Source organism: Sylvia atricapilla, chromosome 5 (assembly GCF_009819655.1).
Source record: "Sylvia atricapilla isolate bSylAtr1 chromosome 5, bSylAtr1.pri, whole genome shotgun sequence".
NCBI lineage: Eukaryota > Metazoa > Chordata > Aves > Passeriformes > Sylviidae > Sylvia > Sylvia atricapilla.
Window position 1 is genome coordinate 37187953 of NC_089144.1, and position 14498 is coordinate 37202450.

A 14498-nucleotide genomic window follows, 5' to 3' on the forward strand; every position below is an offset into this window, starting at 1 on the left:
GTTTCCTGTGGTCACATGTAGCATCATTCAGTCTTAGGACTGAGTATTTTATAAAAATATTGAAAATTGATGTCCCTCTTCCTCCAAGGAGTCTGAATTCTAGAAACTCATTCAGCTCCGTCTTTTAATGCTTGATGTCTGCTTCAGTTCTAAATCAAAATAAAGATGAGGAAACTGCAAAGGTCTGCTAGGCAGAAAGAGTTGAATTTATCTTTTTTCCAACCTGACAGTGAAAGGCTAGTATAAGCAATCCTGGAGGAGACATGCTCCAAGGACAAGGACAAGAGCTGGCAGGGACAGTAGGTGGCTTGGCAAACACCCTGCAGTGAAACCCAAGTGAAACCACAGCTCTGCTTTCACCTCAGGACTGCTCAGCCTTAAATCTTGCCCAGAAACACCCCACATTCCCCAAGCCTCACCTCCTCATGGATTGTGTTTTTCCTTTTCATGGGCTAAAGCGAAACAGGCAGCCAGCAACTCCTGGGGCCTTTCCTCTTACAGCCAGGGAATATTTTGGGAGGTGGATTAGGTGGACATCTTTGGATGGCTTTTGCTTGCCTTGCACTGGATCAGACACCAGCGGCTCGTCTTCCCAGGACCAGAGGGTCTGGCAGGGAGTGTGCTGGTTAGACATGGCTTAGCTGGCTTTCCTCTCCTTGGGCAAATTGCCTCTCTGCATAATGAAGGCCATATCCTCAGGGCTGGCATGTGCCAGGTAATCCATACTGCAGGATGACTCTGCTCCAGAGGTCCTGAGAGCAGCACTAAAACCATCAGCACTTGGGCAGTCAGTCAGGAGACACGGCAGCCTCAGTAACCTGCAGTTCCAGCCAGCAGATGTCCTGAAGGGACCTGACCTCCAGATACCTTTAATTGTAGTCTGTACTGAGCTTCAGAAGGGAGAAATGAGAATCACTGTGGGTGACTCACCTCTCCAAGAGCGTGACAGACAGTACCTGTGGCCACTGCCCTCTGCTGTGGATGGTGCTATGTGGTGTCTGGGGTGCACCTGAAGCCCCCTGGCCCTGGGCAAGCAGCTGTGAGCCATGCCAGCCACAACAGCACGAGCCCCTGGAGCTGCCCCTCTGGGTCGAGGGGCTGCATGCTGCAGGTGGTGATTGCTCTCCTGAGAGCCAGAACTCATGGCAGCCAAGGGCACACAGACAGGGAGCAGCAGCAGAGCTGAATTGGAGTAGACACCCCTGTAGAGTCTGATGCTGCACCAGACATCACAGGCTGTGATGCCAAAGAATAAGTCACCTGAAGCAGAAGATCTGTATTCCTCCTGACAGCCCCAAAGGCATAACCGGACTGGTGTAACATTCCCGTTTTCACGTTCTGGAGGACACACACATTTTGATAGTGGAGGCCTCCTGTCGCAGTAACAGCTGGGGGAGCTGCTTTTGGCTGATATGGCTGGGGCTGAAGGCAAGCTGATGTTCTGAGGGGTCTTCCTTCCAGCAAATAATGAAGGTGTTCAAGATGATTTTTAAGTGTTTGGGCAACAGCAATAGCACAAGAATAATTCTTTAGATATAAGGGAAAGAAAGAAACAAAGAAAAATTGGCATTGGCAAAGACCATTGGGAGGGCATCTTGTCAAAACAAAGCAAGAGTCAGCTGGGGCTCAGGACAGATGGGCAGCTTTTGCTCAGCTGTGATTTTGTTGTTTATGCAGTCTCTGAAGCCAGCCTAGGTCACTGACCTCAGCTGGCAAGGATCACAAGCCCTTTCTCGGAGGAGTTCAGAGGAGACTGCTCTCAGGCCAGCACAGACACCCTTCCACAACAGAGGCAGACAGAAATTCGGTGTTAAGTGTTATTTCTTCTAGACGAGTCTCTCAAGCAAGGGATGTGGTGCCAAGTGCCCCCAATTAGACATTCCCCATCTGCATCCCTCGGGCAGTTTCTCAGGTTAGAGAAACTCAGGCTCTCTCGGTTAGAGTCAAAGCTGCTGTGGAACTCCCACTTACCAAGCTGGAGTCAGCAATGCTGAGGCTTTGCTGGAGCCTTGCAACGCCCATGGTGCAGTGATACCACTTACTAACTAAGCAGAAAGTGAATTAAGGAGTCTGTGTAAGCCAAACCTTCTTAGATCACCTGTGTGTCCTCGGCTACAGAAGATGCAAGGTGAAAACTTCCCACACAACAGACCTGACCTCCCAAATCACTTTCCCACTGTCAGTTTCTAGTCTCCAACTGAACAGCAATGGGAAATGAGAGATTAACAGTATTCAAATGGCTGTGTAGCACTCCTCACAACACCATGGCACTCCTGACGTTTGTACAGTCCAAAATGAGCCACTAGCCTAGCACAGGTCTCCAGAAGCCTGCATGGCCCCTGCTGAACATTTTTATGTGCTGACCATCCATCTTTGCATCCCAACCTCTGCCCACCAGGTATCAGCCTTCTCCCCAAACCTGACTCTGTGCAGCAGCGCAGAGCTGTTCATTGAGACTGAGGGCATCGACCTGCGCAGCCAGTTCAGCTGCTACTACACATAAGTGTACGTGCACATACCTGTATCTGTGCACACACCTGTATCCAGAGTGAGCAGAGCACCTTGTGCCCAGAGGCAGGAGGCTTTGTGCACACGCACGGGACCCGTCAGACCCTGATGGCCGCTGAGCCTTTCCTGTGCAAACATGGTGCTCCAGAGCTGCACAAACAGGGAGAGCTGCACCACCAAGCCATGAGACAACTGCACTCCCACAAGGCCCTTCTCCACTGCCTTGGACAAACACATCTGAGTCTGGGTGCAGCATTCCTGGGGACAGTGGGTGACGTGCCTTTCGTGTCCCATGGCCAAGGCACACGAGTTCTCTGGCTAATTTAGCTCAGAGCACACCTGCTCACCGTGGGGGCTGCCCGGGAGGCCGGAGCTGCCCGTGAGCGAGCGGAGCCGGCAGGGGCGGCGCTGGCTGTCTGCCGGGGCACAGCGTGTCCTGCCCCTCTGCCGGGGCACAGCGTGTCCTGCCCCTCTGCCGGGCCCGCAGCCCCGCTGGCAGCCAATCCTTCAGCGAAGCCGAGGCGACACAGCAGAAAGAGCCGCGTTCTCTCACTCGTGGCTCTACCTGGAACTGGAAAAGACCTTAAAGATGATCTAATGCAATGCCACTGCCATGAGCAGGAACGCCTTCCACTAGACCAAGTTGCTCAGAAAAATACAACCCATCCAGCCTGGCCTTGAGCGCTCTCGGATGAATCTCCTTCCCCTTGCGGCAGGCAGAAGGAAGGACCAAGCTGGGTGTTCAGCCGTGTGACCAGACGCCCCAGAGCTGTGCACAGGCACCACGCAGGCAGGACTGGCCTGAGAGGTCTCCTAGAGCCTGCCTGAAACCCTCCAGCCTTCAGGTCAGTTCTAGGGGAGCTGAACCAACCAGGATCAGCACCCACGAGCTGTGCAGCAATTTCTGCCTGAGCACTAATGCTTGTGCCACCACTGTGGCCTGAATTAGCAAGGGAAAGAAACTCTTCATAGTATATTGAAGCAACCCCACAAATTCACATTTCAGTGAGTTCACATGTGTTTTTCAGAGACTGTCTCAGGGAAGAGATGCTTTTATTACGGGCAGAGGTGTGAAAACTGACACAAGTACAGGGTAGGACAGGTTGATACCCATGCACAAAGAACAGGAAAATTTGCTGTGAAAGACTGCTGTGGGAGATCTCCCTTGCAGTTGTCTTTCCCAGGTGTAAGTGACAAGATTTCCTCAAACCCAGCTGAAGCAGGTTTCCCAGTACCTGCAGCAGCCTTCTTGAGGAGACTTGGTGCAAGAAGCAGCTCTCCCAACCCACCTGCACCTGCATCCCTCCTTTGAGACCAAAGCTGTTGCTTTGGGCCATGCAAAGTGTGAAAACACCTCAGGAGAAGGCACCAGTGAGCAGGCAGCCTGTTCCAAGCCCTGGGCAGTTGACCCTGACCAGCATGTGGTACTCTGTGCACAGCAGCCCTTAGCAAATGTGGAGACAAGCGCTGTCTGGGTAACGTACAGTTGCCCTGGGTTTATTACAACCAAGATGTGCCAGCAGGCAAGGTGTAACTGAATGGGTTTACCCCATCTGAGGTAGAAGAGTTGCTCTCTCCTGGGACCACCCCTGCATACACTTTGCACATGCACTAGTCTGGGGTCAGTTCCCCAAAGTTTTATTCCAGATGCAGTCTCATGGGAAGGGAAAAAAATTGCAACAGATGAGCTGACTGCATAGTATCTGCTTGTCATCTCAGGGATGGGTAAGGGAAGGAGAGAAGGAGAGATGAAGAGTTCTAGGTGCACAAGGCAGAAAAAAAGGGAAAGAGAGATAAACAAAAGTAACCAAGATGAAAGCAAAACAAACAAACAAACAAGCCAAAAATACCCAACCAGCCCCCCGGGAATTAAACCAGTCAATCTGCCTCTCTTTTAAGCCAGTCAATTTCTCTCTTTCACAGCTGATTTCTCACTTGCTTGATGTCAATTGCTCCGGCAGGAATTACCTAATTATAGGTTGAGTTTTCCTGGAGTTTGCCTTACTACTCAACTGTGCATGATTCCCTGGCAGCATCAGTGCCAGCAGCTTCTGTCTGCAGTCTTTGTGTGTGGTAAGTGTGCTGCTTCTCCACAGGAGAGGCATGAGAAGGTTGCTCCCACTTTTCAGGAAGATTTTTGGTTGCAGGCCACACGTGGCTGGTAGATTATGATTCTTGCTCTTGTCTTACAGTCAGGAGAAAATGGATAGTGAGACTGACTTCTTCCACTTTGTTTTCTTAATTATTTTCTATTTATTTAATATGGGCAACGCTGTTCATCATATAACATTTATTAAAGGCAAGCAAAAGCATGATAATGATTCATTCCCACAGAGCAAATTTTAGGGGAATGTTTCATTCATTTTTTGAGAAAAGGATTCAATTAAAACCAGAAGGGAAAAAAACCCAAAATTAAGTAAAAATGGGGGTAGGCTTGGCAAGAGAGAACTGGGTGGGAAGGTGAGGCACAGCAAGGTATCTGTTGTCAGCCATCAAAAATAAGTTGGAATCCACTTTCCATTGATTACATCATTCACACATACCTGAGGAGGCTCCTGCTGCTTAATCCATGGCTTTACCAGAGGAAAGGCTGGAGATTCCAGCAGCAACCCTATCCTTGTGCTTTTCTAATGCCAAGGGTTGCTGTGGCACAGCAACAAGCCAAAGGCCCGTCCCACCAGCTGCTTTCTCAGCAGCCCAGAGGGCAAAGCACTGGGAAAAGCAGGGTCAGCCTTTGGCAGGAGCCAGCAGTGCCAGCAGGGGTTGGTGGCCAGGTTTCCAGCCTAACCCCTCCTTCGGGCCCAGCTCCTGATGGCAGCTGAGCCCAGGTGAGGTTTTCATCCTGCACCACTTCACTCAGTGGATTTATGGACATGGGATTATCAGCAGATTTGTGCACAACTATTGTAAAGATTTTTTCCTAACAGGTTAAAAAAAGAAATGTGAAAACATGGCTTTAGCTTTCCAATGTTAAAGCTGCTGTCCTGGGTACACCAAGGGCAAAACCACACGTGGGAAAATGTGCCCTTTTCATTCTTATTAGCATCACAGGAGCTGGCAGATTAGAAAGATACAATAAACAAATGTATTTTCATATGTTTGTGGTTTGGATCTCTAGCAGACATCAGGAAAGTACCTCTTTTTGCAGTGAAGAAAAGGCCAGAGAGAGAAATATTTACAGCAATAATTTGCTTTATATGCTTGGACTGGGTAGAGAAAGGCCTAGTTTGTACCCTGCTGTTCAGTAACAGCTTATTTCTAGGTCTCTGACTCACTCAGAGCACAGCAGCCATGTACATTGTTTACTGAACTGCAGCAAAACTGTGTGCAGTGCTTACAGATAATGCCTCATGCTTTGTAGTGTAGCAGGCAGAAAATGCCTGCTGTGGGTGATTTATTCCTGAAGCAAAGCAGAGGTACACAATGAAACTCAAAGTTGCAAGGACTTGGGCTACTTCTGTAAGGGGAGAGAAGGAAGCAAACACATGAACACCTCCTATCCACAGCCACTGGAAGTACAGCTGGACCAACTTCTTCTTTTCCAGAAGCATGACTGGGCAGGCATAAATAGCAGGTTGTGCTCAAAGAAGTCAGCTGGAGAGAACCAACCAAAGTGGTATCAGGGAAAGAGCCAGTTCTGATGATACAAAATGCAATACTTTAATGAGTAGGAGCGATGAGTAGGAGTGATTTGGTTGGGTAATTCACGTTACCTGTGTCGAGAAGGAAAGCAATTCCTGCTCAAGCTACCATGTTACTTTACAACAATGCAGCAAAAACATGCCTGAAATATGAGTCTCAAAAACTGGAGATATGGGAACCATTTAAATGTTATTTGATCCCATAGCCTGCCCAATAATTTCCGGACATTTGAGGTGCTGCTCCTGTGCTGGCACAACAGGATCTCCAGACAGCAAGATGAGAAGGCAGTTGCAGCACCTGAGTGCCACATGACACGGTGGCATTTGCCTGGTGTCCCTTCTCAGGGGTTTGGAGTGTGCTCTGCCGTCCTTGCTCAGAGCCACTGCCATCACTCACCTGAGTGGCCCGGAGCCCCTGCAGCAGCAGTTGCTGCACAAGTGCACCTCCTCTGCTGATAGCAGGGGACACAGTCAGCCTGCCTGGGAGCACTGCTCTGCTCTGCTTTCCACGCCTGCCCTGGGCATCAAGCCTAAAATGCTCCATTTCCTAATGAGTCCTGAGGAACCGGGGTCCCTGCAACCCAGTCCTGAGATCTGTTTTGAAAGAAAACCATAAAAAATGATCAACTACTATGAAACACCATAGTCCCAATGAAGTTGCAGCACACCACCTCTTGGAATGGGCTGGCAGAGATTTAAAACACTGACAATTAAACACAATCCATGGGTTTGGGTGGGACTTTTGAGAAGTTTTTTTTTTTTTTTGAGTAAAGCCTTGTGACAAAACACAGCTTCATTTTCAACAACAACTTTTAATACTTTTGGGATTTAATTAATTATTTTCCAGCCTCTTAAAATTCCGGTTTCAGCCTATTTCTTAGCTATTATTCAATGTTTTCATTACTGTTAACTAAATCCAGGGCGCTTTTGGAATTTTAGTCTGAATTAAGCCTTTATTCCTCATTGTTTTAAATGCATGGAAGTCAACCGAGTTGTTTTGTTTGATATTCTCCATGCCACGGTGAATTCTATGCTGGTAGGACTGTAAATGGGCCATGTTGTTCATGAATTACTAATCCCTGTCACTCACATTTTCTGGGGAACACATGCTATATTTAGTCTTTATATCTGGAAAAATAAAGCTGGAGAACTCTGAGGCTTTTCTTCTCATTAGGACTCTTTAGAATATTCCCTAAAAATGATAATTCAAGTCAGATAATTCAGTCACCAAGTATAAGTGTTCTTCATTAACCATGGTGGAAATTAGACCCTTGAATTGAGAGGCTAATTAAGATAATTATATCTAAAGCCTGAAAGGAAACTATACAGACATTTCTTAAAATCTCATTTGTAAATCTGGACCAACTCCACTGTCATTTTCTGGATTTACACCCAAGTAATTGAAAACACTGTTGAGCTCTTCTGAGCTCTCAATATCAGCAAAAGGCATTGAAGTAAAACAATTAACAGTCAGGCCATGATTTTCTCTGTAACTTCTAGATGAACTTAGTATCACAATGCTGTTCTTTCCAAAGGTATTTTGCCATTCCAATGGATTACTTCTTTAAGAAAAAACAAACCAAAACTCATTATGTATTTAGAGGGCTGTCACCAACATAAATAGCTGCCAATTTTCACAACATGAGCAAATTAAGGGAGTTGAAAAGTTCCAGTGTTAACTACTGCCTCCTCCAGAGGTTATGTTATTTTTAATCTGTGTCTTTCCTGTGGAAGGAACTTTCTCCTCTGCTGCTTCTTGTGACTGCCAACTGCACTGAGGCCACCACTTACTAAAAAACGCTAAGTGAATGCTGTACATGAACAAAGTAGAAAAGTGCATAAAGTGAGTGAAGAACACATTTAATCATACACAGTTATGAACTTTAGCAGTGTGCATTCATGTGCAGTCAGGAAGGTGAGCCTTGTTTGGCTGATGTTTAGTAGGAGGGTTGGGCAGATTTCTGGCCCCATGACACACTCTTCTGCCCCCCAGCCCATCCCACCAGCAATATCAGCTGTAGGCAGAGCTGTGCCAGTCTGTCCCACACAGAGCAAATATGAACTAAAAGGCCTAGACAGCTGTGAAACACCGAGCCCTGCCATCTCCTTATCTCTTATACCCAAAACCTGTCATAAGCAATGGGGTGAGCTCACAGCTCTCTCTGACCCAGCATGTCTAAGACAATTCCAGGAGGCATATGCCCTCACATCTAAACTCTGCAGACAGGCAGTCATTAAAAAAGCTGAAGTCCCAAACCCTGTCCATCACCAAAAATACCATGTCATTCCATACTTTGGAGCTGGTTTTCCTCTCAACCTCAAAGAATTGAAGGAACCAAGAGCAAGAAGCAGCCTGGACACCAGGTGCTTCAGCTGCACAGTTTACAAAAATACATTAACAGGAAAGAAAGAAGGGGATGGGAAAAAAGGCACTGTAAGATAACAGCAGGACTACCAGCTCAGCCTAAGGGGCTCTCCAGTCTTTTAACCTGTTGGCTGACACCTACCAAGCAAATGCTTACAAAGCTTCTTGGGATTCCTGATTTTTTTTTTTTTTTTTAATTTGGTGACATTTCAAGCAGACTAACAGTGGAAAGAGTCTGGGATAGGAGGAATGCCTCCAGAGAAAGATAAAAGAAAGAAGCTTCCTTTCATCCAGGTCAAGGAAGAGATAGAGGGGAGCTAGGTTAATTTAGTATAAAAATACCTAAACTGCTTTTGCATATGGCTCTGAAGAGTACCCAGGATACCTGAAGCAGATGTGGCATCTGAGGCCAACATCTGTTCTCATTACTGCTACAAAGTGTTGCTTCTTTTTAAAAAATCCTCCTGCTTGGAAGGTTTTCTAGTGCCACACACAGCAGTCAGAGAGAGACTGCCAGCCTCGGCATGGGAGGCTGCTGCATCACAGGGAATGTTAGCTCGCCTCTGGAAGACAGCCAGTTCTGTCTCCTGCAGTTCTGGCATCTCAGCAGGAACTGAGAGTCATTGCCTTGCAGACAGCAGATATCCTTGGCTTGGTAAACATGCAGGATGCTCTCAATGAAACCAGAGACAAATGCATACAGGCCCCCTCCATCCAATCCCTGACTCTCATTCCCATTTCACAGCATTTGCAGTCTGAATTCAAATTTAAGGAGTCCATGCAAGCATTCCATCAGCTCTCTGGAGTTCAGCATCAGCCCTTCCCAAATGTCCCTTGCCTTATAAATGTAAAACCTTCAAGTTGTCATCCTATGAGGACCTAGGTTCTGCAGAGTATTTTGAATTTAGGAAACAAAAGAGGTCTCCATTTCACCAAATGCAAAGCAGAGCTCAAGTTCCAGGACTGTTCGCTTTGCGATTTTTTCCCGTTTGTACTCGGGAATTTGATTTTTATATATTAAGGCAAATCACTGCAAGTGACTTCTTTCAGCAGCAGGAAGGCAAGGCAGCTTTACAGGCAGTTTTCCATGGCCAGGGCATTAAACCAGTCTGCCCCTCTGTGGTACAGCAAAGTCAAAAAACCTTCACTCCCCTTCCCACTTCCATCAGTACTCTGACATTTAATGTCATCTGTGCACTGGTGGGATTTGGCTTCTCCAGTCAATCTCCTCTGCAGCAGCAGTCAGATTTTAATCAATATCTGTTGCTTGTTTTATGAGCAACAGTAGGCATCAACCTTCTTTTTTAACATAAAATTGAGGTTTCAGTTGCTAATGGCATATGATTCAGCTCTCTCTGACTTTCCCATACAACCTTGAGGATAATTAATCAGCTTTTTAATACAATCATGCCTCTGTCCTTGTCTTTGCTGCTAGGATGTTCTGTCAAGGTACCTGTGGAAGGTCAGCATCAGAGCAATGGCTACAACTGGCTACAACTAACATATGTAATTCTATGAAGAAATATCTAACACTCTACACATTCAGAGTACAAGAATTGCTATAGAAGTGGTATCATGTGAATTAAGTATTATGCAGTGAACTCCCAAGCAACCCAAATCAATCTCTTATGACACCCAAAAAAATGTTGCTTTTGGTCCACTGGAACAAATCTGAGCAAAATTACTTCTTTCTCTTTTGTAGATTAGGGCTGAAGGATTGAAATGGGCATTAAGATCCCTGATAAGTACCTGATTTTGAGCTAGAGGTTTGTGCTGGGGCTATCATTAATGTAAAGTTATAAATTATAAATTATTAGTTAGAAGTTTCTAATGTAACTTTTTAAAATGTGATCTCCAGTATCTATGAAGAAATAAGCAAAAATACACAGGTAAATTTTAAATATGTAGGCATTGGACTCACTATTTTCATGGCAGTAAAATGTCTTCCAAAGTGAAGACTATTTGATGAAGACTGTTAAAGTTCAGTAGTCAAAAGAGAATTTGACAAGACATTTTTATTGTGCTGATGATTAACAGAAGCAAATATTGGAATTATGTGATGAGTATAACCCACTAAATAGTTTCCATCTCCACATGTTTCATCCTAATGTAATCACCCAATGCTACACGGGTACTCTGCTGCACGCTTAACCCAGGCTCCTAGCAAACCAAGTGACACACTATGTAACCATCTGTTGTTCCCTAAAAAGTTTGACCTGGTCTTGGATTAAGGAACAAATATATGAAAGATCCAGCTGCGAGGGGAGAAGAGGGAGTTTCCCAGGCAGTGATTTTCCATACATCTTTCCTCCACTGCTTTTAGGAGACAGAGCTGGTGCCAGGCAGTGTGGCAATACTCCTGGCTGGCTGACTATGGGGAAGGTCATACCAGTAACCTGGACATCAGTATACCCCACACAGGCCATGCCAGCTCCAGAAGGGAGGCAGCTTGCCCTTGAAGGCTGCCTCAGCCAAGGATACCAGCGCTTCCTTCACACTTTTTGGAGGTCACTGCTACCTGTCTTGGCTGGGCTACACAGAACATATCCTGATTTTCACAGAATCATGGAATCACAGAATCACAAAATCACATTTTCACTTGTTTCAAGCTGCTTGGATTTCAAATCACAAGAAATGGCTCACAGAAACACAGGAAAAAAATGGAGCTGCAGTACATGAAGTACAGCACATTAAAACCACTGCATTTTAAACATTTCTGTGTACTGGACACAGAAATCCTTAGCATGTGAGGGAGCTGGGTTTTTTATTAGAAGGGAAAGGAATGTAGGAAATGGTGCCTGCTTCCTCATTAGCAACTCAGTTTTTCTGCGGCAGTCATGGGTAAAGGAATACAATATGCAATATCTGCAATCCTGGTAAAAACAGTGTTCCTCACTCTATAAAAAGATAATTGAAAGGATATCTAAATACTTTTTTTTAATCCTTTTTTTCTTTTATTTTTTTTCTTTCAAACAGACAGTGATTGCACTTGCATGTATCCTTGAATTCCCAACGATTTAAAGCACAGTCTGAAACCTTTACGAATATGAAGCCCACTAACATCTCATGATGCAAAATTAATCACATGGGCTTTAACTGACTTACTCTGGGCTATGCAGTAAATCAGTGCCAGCAATGATAAAACCCTAGGGTCTTAAACTCTGCCTCCTCCTCTAGCTGATTATTGTCCCTCCATGGTATTTAATAGCTATTCCTGCAGAAGACCAACTGTTGGTTAGTTATTTTTACAATAAATGCCTGGTATTGTGAAAAGTTTGAAAAGTCCTCAGTATTTGCTTTCTTTAAATTGAATATTCATATCTGCTGTTCTCTATTGAATCATTCAATGACTCTTAAACATAATTTTTGAATAGGGTGATTAAAAAATGTGAATAGATAAATAGTTAGTCAAGAGAAATTCTGACATCTAAGATTTTAACAAAACCTGACAACTCTTAACCTTGAGGAAAGAACATGGATAAGGAATGGCCAGTGTCACATGTCACATCAAAACAATGCCAGGGAGGAAAATTACAGTGGGAAAACACATGTCACATTATGGAAACTAAAGAAAGGTACATGCACACATTTCTTCCTACAGACGTGGGTGTTTTTACGAGTGGAGCAAATTTATTCCAAGTTCAAAACTGGAGCATTTGGAAAGCTCACGATGACAAGTGCAACACCATTAGGAGCTGTAGAGGCAGCATTTCAAGGCACTAGCATTTATTCTACCTTCTGACGTGAACACCCACTCATTCTGACAACAGGAATCCAGAGGGAATAATGATGAGAAATTTATTTCTCTGCATTTTGATATAAATTCCAACCTCGTTATAAACTTGAGCAATGTCAAAATGTAAAGGTACAACTGTTAAAAAGCTGCAGAGTTTATGAGATCCTAGATGCAGTTTGCAGATGCTGCTGGCTCAGGATCCGATCCTAACCTCAGGCACAAATTGTTGTAAGACTCCAGAAGAAAAAATCTACTAGTTTCCCCCAATGGTTCATGGAGTCAGATTTCCAAGATATTCAGAATATTTTCTACATTTCTATTATAATTTGATCTTTGTAGTTAAAATGCTACAGCCAAAGTCACTCAGTTACTGAATCAATAAAAGGCTTTTGAAATAATATATTAATCATATTTACAAAGCCCTAGAGACACCACAGAGTAAATGGTTAAAACTCAAATATGTTAAATACAGTAGCAAGAAAATTATTGATGATCTTGTTCATGCATTTTTATTCAATAATGTATTCTTTTTCAGCAGGAAAATGTGAACTATTATTAAAAAAATCTGGTATCAGTCATCTTCTGCTCTAAAGTGCTAGGCAATTAATTTTACTGGTCTAGGACACTGTCAATTCAATATCTTCTGTTTACAATCACTTAAATGTGTTTGGATTAGAGGTTTGGAGTTGGAATATGCAGAGGCTGAAACCTGCTGTTTTCAGTGGGGACAGACATTTTTTTTAAGTACTAGCTATTAAACAAACAAGATGCTACCAATACTGGACTGGTATTGGAGGTGCTGGAAACCTATGATTTTTACAACAATTCTTTCTCTTAAAAAGTTTCAGTCTTATGAGAAATCAGAACTACACAAGAAAGTTATTTTCCCCTACAATTCAATGAGGAGGCTGAAAGCACTGAAAAACTTGTTTTTCACTATGAAAAACAAGCTTGGATGTCCTAGACAGGCTTTCTATGCTCTAACACAAGTAAATTTAGATTCATTATCTAAATGAATCTAGCAGATGACAAATTTATCAGATGATGATTTGTGACTTAAATAAGAGTTCATACAATTATTTTCAAAGCAGTACAACCAGCAACTTCCCACTACAGCTGTGTGTTATTCCCCAGGTGACCTGAAACACAAACCTGAGCACGGTCCCCAGGCACAAGGCACCACTCAAGCTGAGTGGTGAGCCCCTCATTGCTGAGGCTGGGCAGCCAAACTCTGCATTGCTGATACCAGCCTGTACCTCTGAAAGACCTAAGGAGCAAAGCACATTCCAGAGGCTCAGGACAGTGAGGACAAGATGTGCTATCTAAATAAATGTAATCCACACCCAGTAATTTCTTACCCGCTCCTAGGCACTGAGCTTCGGGAACAGAAATGTGAATCTTTATCTCAGGCTGTTGCAAGTTTACAGCCCAGGACACCTTGAGATATGCAGACAGACTGTCTCCACAGCTCCTAACACTTTCCAAGGCAGTTACTCCCCTACGCCAGGACAGGGGAATATCAGTTTTATGGATTTTGTCTTTTTCCATTTGGCAACTACAAACTACCAGTCTTCCAAGGGGAGAGAAGAAGTTAACGTCTTCCCTTTGCCACTGCTCCTCCAGGGAGAGGTGTGGAAGCTGGGGCTGCTTCTCCCCATTCATGTATCTGAGACTCTGTATTGTTCCTTCTACACGACAGTCCTTTTCTATGTTCTATTCATCAATCAACCTTCATATTTCCTCCCTCCTCCTTTTGATCTAGGTCTTATCTCCTGTCTTCTCTTATTCTTACCCCTCCTTCTCTCCACCCACACACCCATGGAGTTATTACCATATGCCTCATGAGCTCTACAGTCAAGCAGAAAGAAAAAGCAATGACACAGGAGGCGAAAAACTCCTGCTTTCTGCATGATTACACACTGGCTCCTCTTGTAACTTCTGCAGCACTTAGGTTTATAGCCCAGGTGGCAAACTTCTTAACAGAGGGGAGTCCTAGAACAAAATGATCCTGATACTACTTGCTAATTACTGCCAAGGCTTAAAACATGTCTCACTGAAAAATTCTGCAAGGTGACAAAAATGTCTCAGATTACGGGAAATGTAATTTCCGATACTTGCAGCATTACAAGCACTGGTTGTTTGGAAATGCCAAAACCCCCCCTCTGCTTACCTACACCACAGCTCGCAAGATTTACTGAGCTGCTGAAATTGAATCCTAAACACTCTGGTAAGATGAACTGTACCACAT